The following is a 14,624-nucleotide window of genomic DNA, read 5'->3' on the forward strand; positions in this document are numbered from 1 at the left end:
AGGGGTTTTTCCTCAAGGTGATATCCTCACTGGGTGCTAGATAATTTCTGTCCCCTGTTACTGCAAGTAGCCCAGGCTAGGAGGTATGTGGAGGCATCAAAAAGGAGATTCTCTCTGTCTTCCACAGGCAAATATGAGTCCCCTAAGAGTAAGTACAATATGAGTCCCCTAAGAGTAAGTACAATCTCAATTACCCAACTATCTGATTTGCCTCAGACCACCAACCGTTTTGCCATTTGTGATATTGCCATTTGGCCTTTCTTTCTCTCTCTCTCCTCATTTTCCTACTCCCACTCATCTCTTTTTCTCTCACTTTATTCTGTATCTCCCCACAGTGCCAACACATATTGAGAAATTTACTCAATAGTAGTCTTTTTGCTACTATAAACAATTCTTTACTTCTTCATCATCAAATTCTCTTACTCTCACCTTCACTCACTTTTCTCTTCTCATCCAAATAACAACAACAACAACAAAAAATGACCCAAATTCTAATTCTAGTGTGGTTAGGACATTAAACTACTTTCTAAGTTTCTCTCCAAAGTAATCACATTCAGTGTCTTCCCTAGTTGTAATTAAAGTTGAGAGAGAGAGAGAGACAGAGACAGAGACAGAGATTGAGAGAGAGAGAGAGAGATGCATAGAGAAAGAGACAGAGAGAAAGAAAGAGAAAGACCAACACAGAGACAGAGAGAGACAGAAAGACAGACAGATAGACTAAATATTCTTGGACTGGAAGAAGATATAAAGAGTAAACAAGAAAAACAAAGCTGGCATTCACTTTAGCAAAATATATACTAAAATTGGAAAAATACAGAGAAAATCAGCATAATCTCTACATAAGAATGACACAAAAATGTGTGAAGTATTCAAAAGAAATTGAAATCAGATAAATATGGGCAGCAAGATGGAACAATGGATAGCGTACCTGGCTTAGAATCAAGAATACTTACCTTCCTGAGTTTAAACATATCCTCAGAGATGTGTTAGCTGTGTGACCCTGGAAAAGTCACTTAATCCTATGGGACTCATCATAATCCTATTTGTCTCAGTTTCCTTATCTGTAAAATGAGTGGAGCAGGATGTGACAAAGCACTACAACATCCTAAGAAAACCCTACATGTGGGTCATAGAGAGTTAGACATGACTGAAAAATGACAAGTAAATATATATATATACATATATATATAAACATATATATTTTAAAGGTTTAAAAAAGGGAGAGAAGAGAATGCAAGACAAAGTTTTAAATTTGGCTTCATTTTTAAGATTCTTATATTTAGACTTTGAAGTCAATCATAGAAAAGAATGGATTGTAGATGGCATCTAGTCCAAACCCCTTACCTAAAGAAGAACTGAGCCCTCACACAAGAAATCTTTAGAGCTGGATTTTGAACAGAACTTCTTTTATTTCCTATTACTTCAAAACACAAGTAACCTCCACTGTACTTTACTACCACCCATATTTTAACATAAAGGTGACAAAAGGGAGTGATTTTAATTTCACAGCATCAAAAGTGTACTCTGAGAGAGATGTCTGGCACACAGTAGGCCTTAATATGTGCTTTTTGTTTGATTGGCAAAGATACTACAAGCTATCCCAAAATGTCAAAGTCTTAAATAGTCACTTCATTTGCAATTCTAAAACTTTTCCATTAATTGCCTTCATTCTAAAAATTAAATTACATTGTTTTTCCCTCTTATGATTCTGTGGCCAAAAATCTTGTGAATATCTCCTGAAAATAGAATTATGCAAATCCCAGAGCCCTGACTTCTCCAGAGCAACATTATTACTCTAGTTATTTTAAATGAATCTTTCTGTCTCTGTTTTTTTACCCTTCTCTTTGTCACTCAGTCTCTGTCTTTTTCTGTCTCTATGTCTTCCTCTGTTTCTGACAATTGGTCTCTCTCCCTCATCTTTCCTTCTTCTTTCCTTTCAGGGGGAACAAAATTACTAAGGATATTTCATTCAAATAAAATTTGAGTAGTTTGGCATAATTATCATTGTGTCACATTGAACCTAGTTGCTATTAAGTGACTAAAAGTACCATAAACATACCTATTACAAAACAAAGAAAAAGAACATTTTTCATTTTTTTATTTACCCATGTTGGATATTCATATATCTTACTGATGCATCATTAGGTGTGCAAATGGGCATTTTTCTCTGTAGAATTGTTCCCTGGTTGCTTTTGTCATTTATACAATCACTCTTTGTATTTTTGCTAAATTTTTAACTATCAAGATTGTTATTAGTATCTATACCAAGCTTTTTCCCAAGAATGATTAATTTAGTCAGTATTCAGAGGACTTGAAAGCAAAATAAAGTTCAGTTCTCAAAATACTAATCATTACACATTCAGATTAAGAATGATAAAGGGGAAAGGAAAGGAAGAGAAAGGAAGGGGAGGGAAGGGGAGGGAAGGAAAAAGCAATTGTGGGGAGTGAGGATAGGCTACTACATGAAAATTTTTAATTTTTTTTAGTGGTATACCCAAAAATAAGGAATAGTCAATCGTTTATGTTTTAAAGAATAAACTAAATATACTTGCAAATAACTAGATGACATTCATTTTTTAAAAAGAAAATTCATTCAACTGTTATATCTAAAATATATAATCTAAAAATTATAAATTAAATATTTAGGCACAATTATGACATTTTTGGTGAATTTGAACATATGAGCTCTTGAAATTTGAAATCAATGGTAATGGTTTCCTTTTTCATAAATGGAATTGAAGGACATTCAATCTGTGTAGTTTCCTGGAAGGACTCTGAGTAACTCAAGTGAGAAGACAATTCAGTTTTAGTTGTAGCTCTTAGAGGTCAAAGCCATTGTAAAAGATAAATAGTCATGCTGACTCTTGAAAAGATCGATGGCATTCCATTTGGAAACCCCTGTATTACATGCATTGCATTCCTCTCTTTATTTCAAGTTACTAGAAATCACAGATGTTCATGTGTTTGAATCCATTCCAAAGAACATGATATTTATATTATATAAAAAGCTATTCATGATCATTAACATTATTAGCCTATTGCCCCTTCTTATAGTTTTATAAATGTTTGCTGTTGAAGAAGAGCTATCAGACCATAACTACTGAGAAGTGTTTATAATTCTGCTGGGGCTGAGAAGGTTTCAAATAAATGGCTTAATTTGCTGATGTACCCTGATTTCAATGATGTAAAATTTTCTATATTACAAAAATGCTATGCTAATGAAATGATAGAAGAGGACAGAAAATAGGAAAGACTTATGGAAAAGAGGTAAAGCCTGTGATTCCATGCAGAACCTAAGAAAACCAATATAATTTTAGTCTGCCATCAGGTATCTTGGATAACATTAAATATTAAATATAGCTTTATTAAAAGGAAGCAGTGATGCATAGATGGTCGGCATTGAAGTCAAAAATCAGTGGTTCAATTTCCATCTTTGATACATATTAGCTATGTGGCCATGGACAAGTTACCTTACATTACACCAAACGCAATGCAATTCTCTATCCCTGTAAGTTACAAATGAGTTTCTAACTTGCAAAATGGTGCAGGAATTTCCCATACTTGAAGTTCCCAAAGCTTTCAAAGCTGATGAAACAAAGGTCAACTAGGTGGCACAGCATAAGAACTCTTTTATTTGAAGTCAGAAACATCTATGTTCCATTCCAGCCTCAGACACTTACTGACTTGTGCCTGACTCAGTTTCCTTGTTCCCAATAAGAATAATGGGAATAATAATAGCTTTGACCATCTAGAGTTGTCATGAAGGTAAAATTGGATAATATTCATGAAAGTACTTTACAAACCTTAAAATTCTATAAAATGTTAAATGTTTACTTCTATACACTCAATTCCCCAAAATTTATTTGATCATTATTATTTAATAATAGTCACTAGTCGATCTGCACTTTAATAAGTTTCTATAATTCTCATCACTAGTTTCTTGTTTCCCATCATATTCCTTAATAAAGGAAATATGTGATAAATAGCTTCAAAAATTATCCTCTTCTACTGCATTATTCACATCCACCATAAATTGGTTAGTTTCAGTAGTAGACAAACAATGGGGAAGAAGACATACAAATGCATATTACCATGAATAGTCCTTTAGAGAAATCAAAATTCAAATTTAATAATAAAGACAGTGAGTAGACATATGATGTTATTGATATAGGAAATTGCCAGATAAGCAAATTCCTTCTACTAGTAAAAATTAGTACTTTCTCTGCTATTTATAGTCTTAGAGATTTTCTTTGGAATTGTTTTTATTAAACTCAAGTACTTAGAGATTAAGTGGCTTGCACAAGGTAACATGGACAGCATGAATCAGAATTGAGACCTCAACCTAAACCTCCATAGCTAAAAAGCTTAGCTTTTCTTTCTTTCTTTCTTTCTTTCTTTCTTTCTTTCTTTCTTTCTTTCTTTCTTTCTTTCTTTCTTTCTTTCTTTCTTTCTTTCTTTCTTTCTTTCTTTCTTTCTTTCTTTCTTTCTTTCTTTCTTTCTTTCTTTCTTTCTTTCTTTGTTTCTTTCTTTCTTTCTTTTTCTTTCCTTCTTTCTCTCTCTTCCTTTAAAAGAACAAGCTATGTAACATTGCCTCTCCAAATTTGATGATAAAGGTGTTCAGCTGGTGCAGTTAGGTTTGAAATTGGGAAGACCTGAGTTTAAATTCTACTTCAGATGTTTAACTGTGTAACTTTGGAAAAGTCACTTAACATCATTTTTCTTAATTGTAAAATGGGGATAATAATAGCACCAAAGTTATTGTGGGAACCAAATAAGATAATACTTGAAAAGTGCTTATCACAGTGCCTGGCACATACTAAATGCTATATAAATACTTTATTATTATTTTTATTCTAAAATAGCTGTCAGCTAATTTTGAGTTTGCCATTTTAAAAATAAGTAATGCTGACAAAAGCAACAAGGATTATCCAACCACTACTTATTTAGGGAAGGCTGCAAAGAAAGACCAATTCATGCAAACCAAACATTTACAAGAAAGTGTGTATGTGGCAAATTGTGTATTTGAAGATCTCATACATTTTCTGTCAGAAACAAAGTCATTTGAATCACTAGTGGCCTAGGAGTGGTCAGTTATATGCCAGTCTTGGTAACATAGGGAGACTCAGGCTAAAAACATTAACAATAACAATAATAACTGAAACACCATGTAGGTGTTAGCTATTTTTATTATTGTTCTTGAGAGCAATTATGGGCCACTTTTGAGTATGCCCTTAATGATAGTGCCCAATTTAACATCTATCATTTATTAATTAATTCACTGAAAATTATTCATTTGTCATAACTGCTTCAAGATTTTGTAAAATACTAAGGGTTCAAATAAATCAGAGAGATCTTGGAACTTTGGGGAAATCTTGTAGTCCTATCTCTAAGGAATTGTCCATTTTTGATATGTTACTCCTCATACATTGCTATTGATCAATAACACATTAGCAAAGTCATCAAGCTGAAATTAACAGACATCTATCTTTAGCTGAGACCAAAGCCACAAACTAATTCTATGCTTTTCATTGTTTTCTCAAATACATATGTGGGTAGTTCATTTCCTCAAATTTTAAATAGTGGTGAATAAAGAGTATAATATCTACTACCTATCATTTGGACTCCAAAGATTTTTTCCTTCTGTTTTATGTTATAGATTGTGAGTTATAATTCATTAAACTTCATGTCCATTTCTATTCTCATATACCTAGTGCAATTCTCCTTATATGCTGAAGAAAGTCATGGGATAGTAGATTTAGAGCTAGATGAAATCCCATAAGTCCCATAATTCAGTGCTAACTTTTTTTGTGATTTAGATACTAACACCCAAAGAGATTAGACATCTTACCAAAGGTTGTGCTGATAAAAATGGTTTTGGATCTGGGGCCAAATCCAAGTCCTGATTGTAAATCCAGAATGTTTTTTTTTCCATTTTTCACATTGTCTTCTTGAATATCTTAAAGACCAGGACACTGAGGAGGGAACTAATTAAATGAGTTGCCCATGATCACACAAGTAGTGCTGAACAAGCTGGAATTCAAACCTATACCCTCTGATTCCAGCCCTCTTTCCTCAGTGCCATGATTATTCCCTATAAGTCTATAATGATACACAGCTACAGTCTTGCTCATGGTTGGTATAGTTATAAGCAGGAGAAAAGGCATACAAATAGGGAAAGAAAGAATAGGAAAGGGAAACAAAAGGAAGGGGAGTTAGATTGAAAAAAGGAAGAAGAGGTATAGGAAAATAAAGGAGGAAGCAGGAAACTAGAAGGTCAGGAGAAGAAGGAGAGACAGCAGGTCAAGGAGAATGGGAGAAGTTCACAAAATGTTTTAAAATAAAGTTCAGTTGTGTTAAGTGATGTAATGACAATAATAATTGCCCCAAGTGATATCCAATGGGTAGTTATCCCAACCAAAAAATAGATTAAATAATTGCTCTGCTGCATGCATTATAGTGTTATACTGTATGTATAACAAAAAGTCTTAAATCACTAATTATTACAAAAACTATTCAATCATAGGAGCACCAAATTATAAAGCTAGAAGAGATCTTAAAGATAATCTAATCCAGTTATAGATGAGGAAACAATGAATGACTTACTTGAGGTCACACATTTTATTACTTCTAAATTATCAGTTTTATAAAACAAAAGAACAAAGAAAATAAAAAGGGAGCAGCAAAAAGCAAACTAAAAAGAATGCTCATAACTTATTTACAAATACATTCACAGTTGTGTTGTGATATTCATTCTCTAAACTGTGTGTCTGTATGGGATGGATGGTCATGCCCCACTGTGACTTTAGTATTACTGGTGATTTGTGATTGTTTTGAACTTCAGGAGGGTAGTTTTACTTCTATCTTTATATTCCCAGTACCTAACAGCACCTGGAATACAGCAGGTCCTTCATAAATGCATGTTGATTGATCAGTACATTTATTTATTCCTTTATCTGCTTGCTTCAGTAATGAAAGATGACAACTCAGAATAGCATTAGAGTGATGAAGGGTGTCCTAAAGAAAGTCTATTCATTTCTAGTCATTGGTTGTGGATTTTTGTTTTTACCTTTGTTCCATAAAGGATAGGTTAGGCATAAATTAGACATTTTTTGTTGTGCATATTTCCAATTCTAAAAAATAAGTCCACTGATGGACACACAAAATTAGTTATATTTAGTAAGTAAAAAACCAAAAAGCATAGCAATGGTGAGGGAAACCTGACCAGATTTACATAAGCATCTTGGTTACCAAATACTGGTGGGAATCACAGAATCCTAAGAGCCTAGACAATTGGAGTCTCACAATAGAGATTTCTATATAGGTGAGGACAATGGAACTCAGAGAGAAAAATGAGCAGAAATTAAGTGTGTTATTTGTTTGCGTATAGTAGGCTCAAAATAAAAAGGACATGCTACTTTGTTAATTTTGGAAACTTGGGCAAATTCATTTCCTTCCCTGGTGCTTTCTTTCTCACTAATAAAAGGATCAGCTATAGGGAGGGAACCTTAGCAGTCCCTTTTCACCTAAATCTATGATCCCATGTTATTTTGACCTCTATGAGCCTCAGTTTCTTGAGATAAGATTGCTAAGAGGAAAACCATTTAAATGCTAAAAAACTAGTTTTTTTAGCAAGTTTAGCAAACTAATTAAAAGCTAACATTAACTACCACATGAAAAATCCAGGCTTCTGTTAAGAAGTACTCCCAGAGAGGCAGAGTCAAGAGGGTGGCCTAGAAGGAGCAGAAGTTCAGACCCCTGAATACCCTTCCTAACTGATCATAAACTGAATGCTCCCAGAGGATTGAAAAACAAACTTAGCAACAAGACAGAGCCAAGGAACCCTCCTGCTGGACTTAATTCAAAAGGTAAGTCCCCCCAAAAACCTGGAATCTGAGAACACTTGGGTTTAAGGGGAAGACAGAAGGAAGGTCCCAGGACCCATCCCCCCTCCCACCCAAAGTGCTGAGACTCCCAGTCTCCAGTGGCAGTGGGATCTTCTGGGCAGGCAAAGGTGCTACTCTGGAGGGTGTACATTGAAACCAAGTCTGTGATAATCTCAGAGTGTCCAACACAGATAGTGGGGAAAAGCTAGAGAGGGAGCAAAGACCTGGCAGCCTGGCCAGAGCTATGGAGATCCTCCATATTTTCTCTACCTTCCAGGAAGTTTTAGACTCAGAGCACACCCAGCTCAACTAAGCTGAACTTAGTCCCATAAAAAGTCTCCAGAACTCAGGGAAGCCCAGGCTCCACACCAATTCTCATTGACTGCTGGACTTTAATCCAATCAAAAGCATCCAGAGGACAGGGGAGCTCAAACCCCAACAAACCTCCACCAGAGACTACACCAAGAGTTCTCCTGTTAAAGCCCCAAGAGGGGAGATTGACAGAAGCCCCCAAACAAAAAAAAATGAGAGGAGCAAGAACACAGACAAATACAGGGAGTAAAGAAGGGGTGAATTTGAGCAAATAACAAAAAAAAAGAAGAAAGAAACTACAATAGACAGCTTCTACTCAGTAAATGGAACAGAGGGGAACAGATCAGCAAACGATAAATCAGAAATCCTAGCAAATTGGATATAGGCTGAGGAAGAACTCAAAACACAATTAAGAGAAGCTGAAGACAATTGGGAAAATAACTTAAAAATTAAGATAAGTCATCTGGAAACAGAGGCACTTGAACTAAACTGAGAAAATAGTGTCTTGAAAGCCAAAATCAACCAGCTGGAAAATGAGGCAAAGAAGATTAAAGATGAGGTGAAGAAGATGAAAGATGAGAAAAAGGATATGAAAGATGAGGTAAAGAGGATGAAAGACAAACTCCAAAGAAAATCAGACCAGAAGGAGAGGGATGACCAAAAAAGCCAGTGATGAAATCCAGTCTTTAAGAACAATTGGAATTAAGTGACATCACAAGGCAGCAGGACAGTATAAAACAAAATGAAAAGAATGAAAAAATTGAGGAAAATATGAAGCATCTCATTCACAAAACAGACGATTTAGAAAATGGTTCGAGAAGAGACCATTTAAGAATCATACGTCTACCAGAAGACCATGACAAAAGAAAAAGCCTGGACATATACTACAGAAAATATTAAGGGAAACTGTCCTGATATCCTAGACCAAGATGGGAGAGTGGAGATTGAAAGAATCCACAGATTACCTCCTGTATTTAATCCCCAACTGACAAAACTCAGGAACATTCTAGCCAAACTCAAAAACTATCAGACGATATATGTGTGTGTATATATGTGTGTGTGTGTGTGTGTGTGTGTGTGTGTATGTGTGTGTGTGTATACAACCAGAACTAAAAAAAAGAGGCTAATAATAAAAGAAATGGGAAAAGAAACAAATAGGAGTAAGTTGGGAGGGGGGGGAACATCGATACAATGGAAGGGTAAAGAAGTTGGAGATATTGAAATAATCAACAACTTTAGCAAAGTTGCAGGATACAAAATAAACCCATATAAATCATCAGCTTTTCTATATATCTCCAACACAGCTCAGCAGCAAGAACTAGAAAGAGAAATCCCATTCAAAATCACCTTAGACAAAATAAAATACCTAGGAATCTACCTCCCGAGACAAACACAGGAACAATATGAACACAACTACAAAACACTCTCCACACAACTAAAACTAGACTTGAGCAATTGGAAAAACATTAACTGCTCATGGATAGGACGAGCCAATATAATAAAAACGACCATCCTACCCAAACTTATTTATCTATTTAGTGCCATACCCATTGAACTACCAAAATACTTCTTCACTGATTTAGAAAAAACCATAACAAAGATCATTTGGAACAACAAAAGATCAAGGATATCCAGGGAAATAATGAAAAAAAAAGACATATGATGGGGGCCTTGCAGTCCCTGACCTTAAACTATATTACAAAGCAGCAGTCATCAAAATAATTTGGTACTGGCTAAGAAACAGAAAGGAAGATCAGTGGAATAGACTGGGGGAAAGCGACCTCAGCAAGACAGTATATGATAAACCGAAAGATCCCAGCTTTTGGGACAAAAATCCACTATTCAATAAAAACTGCTGGGAAAATTGGAAGACAGTGTGGGAGAGACTAGGAATAGATCAACACCTCACACCCTACACCAAGATAAATTCAAAATGGGTGAGTGACTTAAACATTCAGAAGGAAACAATAAGTAAATTGGGTAAATACAGAATAGTATACATGTCAGACCTTTGGGAGGGGAAAGACTTTAAAACCAAGCAAGACATAGAAAGAATCACAAAATGTAAAATAAATAATTTTGACTACATCAAATTGAAAAGCTTTTGCACAAACAAAACCAATGTAACTAAAATCAGAAGGGAAACAACAAACTGGGAAAAAATCTTCATAGAAACCTCTGACAAAGGTTTAATTTCTCAAATTTATAAAGAGCTAAATCAACTGTACAAAAAATTCAAGCCATTCTCCAATTGACAAATGGGCAAGGGACATGAATAGGCAGTTCTCAGATAAAGAAATCAAAACTATTAATAAGCACATGAAGAAGTGTTCTAAATCTCTTATAATCAGAGAGATGCAAATCAAAACAACTCTGAGGTATCACCTCACACCAAGCAGATTGGCTAACATGATAGCAAAGGAAAGTAATGAATGCTGGAGGGGATGTGGCGAAGTAGGGACATTAATTCATTGCTGGTGGAATTGTGAACTGATCCAACCATTCTGGAGGGCAATTTGGAATTATGCCCAAAGGGCGACAAAAGAATATCTACCCTTTGATCCACCTATAGCACTGCTGAGTCTGTACCCCAAAGAGATAATGGACAAAAAGACTTGTACAAAAATATTCATAGCTGCGCTCTTTGTGGTGGCCAAAAACTGGAAAACGAGGGGATGCCCATCAATTGGGGAATGGCTGAGCAAATTGTGGTATATGTTGGTGATGGAATACTATTGTGTTAAAAGGAATAATAAAGTGGAGGAGTTCCATGGAGACTGGAACAACCTCCAGGAAGTGATGCAGAGCGAGAGGAGCAGAACCAGGAGAACATTGTACACAGAGACTAATACACTGTGGTATAATCGAACGTAATGGATTTCTCCATTAGTGGCAGTGTAATGTCCCTGAACAATTTGCAGGGATCTAGGAGAAAAAAACACCATTCATAAGCAGAGGATAAACTGTGGGAGTAGAAACACTGAGGAAAAGCAACCACCTGAATACAGCGGTTGAGGGGACATGACAGAGGAGAGACTCTAAATGAACACTCTAATGCAAATATTATCAACATAGCAAATGGGTTCAAATCAAGAAAACATGTAATGCCCAGTGGATTTACGTGTCAGCTATGGAGGGTGGGGGGGAGGAAAAGAAAATGATCTATGTCTTTAATGAATAATGCTTGGAAATGATCAAATAAAATATTAAAAAAAAAAAGAAGAAGAAGTTGGAGATAGGAAATACTCAATTCTTACATGCTTTGAAACTGACCCAAAGAGGGAAGAACAATCCAGTCTGGGGCAGAGAATAGATTTGCGCCCTATAGGGGAGTATAAGGGCAAAAAACGGATTGGTGGAGAGGGAAGCAGTACAAGGGAGGGCAGATTTTAAAAAGACTACAGGGGAAAATAAAGGGGGAATAAGAAGGAAGGTAGGTAGAAAGGGAAGTAAAATAAGGGTGGGAACTAGGAGGACTGATTATAAACAAACACTGGTATAGAAGGAAACAGAGAAAGAAGAAAAGGCAGTACAAGGAATAAAAATCAAAATGCTGGGAAATACACAGCTAGTAATCATAACTCTGAATGTGAATGGAATGAACTCACCCATAAAACACAAGCGAATAGCAGAGTTGATTAGAATCCAAAACCCTACCATATGCTGTCTGCAGGAAACACACATGAGGAAGGTAGATACGCATAGGGTGAAAATAAGAGGATGGAGCCAAATCTATTGGGCATCAACTGATAAAAAGAACAAAGCCAAAGTAAAAATAAATCTAGTTAAAATAGATAGGGAAGGTAACTACATCCTGATAAAAGGCAGTATAGATAATGAGGAAATATCTGTACTCAATATGAATGCACCAAATGGCATAGCATCCAGATTTCTAAAGGAGAAACTAGAGGAGCTCAAGGATGAAATAGACGGAAAAACTATACTAGTGGGAGATCTGAACCTTCATCTATCTGAACTAGATAAATCAAAACAAAAAATAAATAAGAAAGAGGTGAGAGAAGCAAATGAAATCTTAGAAAAATTAGAGTTAGTAAACATGTGGAGAAAAATAAATAGGGACAAAAAGGAATATACCTTATTTTCAGCATCACATGGTACATTCACAAAAATTGACCATGTATTAGGGCACAAAAACATTGCAAACAAGTGCAAAATGGCAGAAATAATAAATGCAGCCTTCTCAGACAACAATGTAATGAAAATAATAATTAGTAAGGGAACATGGAGAGGTAAATCAAAAATTAATTGGAAATTAAACAATATGATTCTCCAAAACCAGCTAGTTAAAGAACAAGTCATAGAAACAATCAATAACTTTATTGAAGAAAATGACAATGGTGAAACATTCTTTCAAAACCTATGGAATGTAGCCAAAGCAGTACTCAGGGGGAAATTTATATCCTTGGGTTCATATATAAACAAATTAAGAAGGGCAGAGGTCAACGAATTGGGCATGCAAATTAAAAAACTAGAAAGTGAACAAATTAAAAATCCTCAGATGAAGACTAAATTAGAGATCCTAAAAATCAAAGGAGAAATCAATAAAATTAAAAGTCAAAGAACTATTGATTTAATAAATAAGACTAGAAGCTGGTACTTTGAAAAAACAAATAAAATTGACAAAGTACTAGTCAGTCTAATTAAAAAAAGGAAAGAAAAAAAACAAATTGACAGTATCCAAGGTGAAAAGGGAGACCCCAGCTCTAATGAAGAGGAAATTAAGGCAATCATTAAAAACTACTATGCCCAATTATATGGCAACAAATATGGCAATCTAGGTGATATGGATGAATACTTACAAAAATATAAATTGCCTAGACTAAAAGAGGAAGAAATAAGTTACCTAAACAACCCCATATCAGAAAAAGAAATTGAACAAGCCATCAAAGAACTCCCTAAGAAAAAATCTCCAGGGCCTGATGGATTCACAAATGAATTCTATCAAACATTCAAAGAACAACTAATCCCAATATTAACTAGTATTTGACAGAATAAGCCAAGAAGGGGTTCTACCAAATTCTTTTCACAACACAAACATGGTACTGATCCCAAAGCCAGGCAGATTAAAAACAGAAAGAAAAATATAGGCCAATCTTCCTAATGAATATATATGCAAAAATCTTAAATAGGATACAGCAAAAAGACTCCAGGAAGTCATCACAAGGGTTATCCACTATGATCAGGTAGGGTTCATACCAGGGATGTAAGGATGGTTCAATATTAGGAAAACCATCCACATAATTGACTACATTAACAAGCAAACCGACAAAAATCACAAGATTATCTCAATAGATGCAGAAAAAGCCTTCGATAAAATACAACACCCATTCTTATTGAAAACACTAGAAAGTATAGGAATAGAAGGGCCTTTCCTAAAAAATAATAAACAGTATATATCTAAAACCATTAGCAAATGTCATCTGCAATGGGGATAAACTTGAAGCCTTTCCAATAAGATCAGGATTAAAACAAGGATGCCCATTATCACCTTTACTATTTAATATTGTACTAGAAACACTAGCAGTAGCAATTAGAGAAGAAAAAGAAATTGAAGGTATTAAAATTGGCAATGAGGAGACCAAGCTGTCACTCTTTGTGGATGACATGATGGTCTACTTAAAGAATCCAGGGAATCAACCAAAAAGCTAGTCAAAATAATCACCAACTTTAGCAAAGTTGCAGGATACAAAATAAACCTGCATAAGTCATCAATATTTCCAATCCCAGTTCAGCAGCAAGAATTAGAATGAGAAATTCCATTTAAAGTCACCTGAGACAGTATAAAATACTTAGGAATCTATCTGCCGAGACAAACACAGGAACTATATGACACAACTACAAAACACTCTGCACACAAATAAAACTAGATCTAAACAATTGGAAAAACATTGATTGCTCATAAGTGGAATGAGCTAACATAATAAAAATGGCCATCCTACCCAAACTTATATATCTATTTAGTGCCATACCCATGGAACTTCCAAAATTTTTTTTTACTGAATTAGAGAAAACCATAACAAAGTTCATTTGGAAGAACAAAGAATCAAGGATATCCAGGGAAATCATGAAAAAAAAATACAAAGGAAGGTGGCCTTGCAGTCCCATATCACAAACTATATTACAAAGCAGTAGTCATCAAAACAATTTGGTACTGGCTAAGAGATAGAAAGGAGGATCAATGGAATAGACTTGGCATAAATGACCTCAGCAAGACAGTCTATGACAAACCCAAAGACCCCAGCTTTTGGGATAAAAATCCACTATTTGATAAAAACTGTTGGGAAAATTGGAAGACAGTGTGGGAGAGATTAGGTTTGGATCAACACCTCACACTATACACTGTAAACCTCAAAATTTCTTAGACTTATAAATGTTGGAAATTTCACCATTGGGAAATTTCATACTTGA

At 35.1% G+C, this 14,624-nt stretch overlaps 1 non-coding gene across 1 annotated transcript; it reads left to right on the forward strand.

The window, feature by feature from the left end:
* The first annotated feature begins 775 nt into the window (after positions 1 to 775).
* LOC130457730 (U6 spliceosomal RNA) lies at positions 776 to 880 on the forward strand. The gene has a single exon (XR_008917011.1). It is a non-coding gene; the product is annotated as a U6 spliceosomal RNA (small nuclear RNA).
* The last annotated feature ends 13,744 nt before the right edge of the window (positions 881 to 14,624 follow it).

This window comes from Monodelphis domestica, chromosome 2, assembly GCF_027887165.1.
Source record: "Monodelphis domestica isolate mMonDom1 chromosome 2, mMonDom1.pri, whole genome shotgun sequence".
In the NCBI taxonomy this organism is placed as follows: Eukaryota; Metazoa; Chordata; class Mammalia; order Didelphimorphia; family Didelphidae; genus Monodelphis; species Monodelphis domestica.